This window comes from Penaeus chinensis, chromosome 37 (genome assembly GCF_019202785.1).
Source record: "Penaeus chinensis breed Huanghai No. 1 chromosome 37, ASM1920278v2, whole genome shotgun sequence".
Classification (NCBI taxonomy): Eukaryota; Metazoa; Arthropoda; class Malacostraca; order Decapoda; family Penaeidae; genus Penaeus; species Penaeus chinensis.
The window spans coordinates 33,424,307-33,425,070 of record NC_061855.1 but is presented as its reverse complement, the minus strand read 5'-3'; positions in this window follow the sequence as shown (position 1 = coordinate 33,425,070).

Sequence of the window (764 nt, the reverse complement as noted above, 5' to 3'; positions counted from 1 at the left end):
GGTAGGTCAATGGAGCTAGTGAGATCCTAGTTGCACACTCCTTTTAGTGGGTCGTGTGGTGTGGTTGGCTGAGTACTGGTCATCCGGGTCATGCCTGGAGCGGCCAAGGTTCGAGTCTTGGTGAGGGAGGCTTTATTTAAATGTGTTTACACTCGCTAAAAAGAGTATCTTTACTCAGGAGTAGGTGAAACCGAAACGATCGCTAGGAGTTGATTCGGATATGTTGGTACTTGTTGTTTTCAAAACTCAGAATAGATGAAGCTTCATAATGTGTTCAAATAGTGTTCCGGAGTTGATATGTCAAGTTCCTCGTACCATGCCAATATAAGCAATGGAGACTTCTTAGACCATTTATAGTGTCATAATTACGCTTTAATCTGAGGAACTATCAAGAGCCGACATATCAAGATCGAGTATTTCGAAGCCGACCGTGTCGCTTGTGGATTCAGTGATACCAAAACTACAATTCAATGTGCTAAAAGAAAAGCAAATAGGAACATTGCATTGAAAAACATGAATATCATGAAATAATGAAAACCCTTTAATACTCTGGCAACACCCCTCACAGGGCTTGAGAAAGGGGCGTGGCCGGTAGTTAGTTGCCACGTCCGATCACTGGGAGTCATTTTCTTTTTTATTTATTTTCATTATCATTATTTTTTAACTATCTAAAACTAATGCAAGGGATGCGAACCCCTTTTGTTCTGATGCCAACAGTACACAGACTGTCAGAAATCGCTTTGCAGTTTGAGTGGATGCATAGC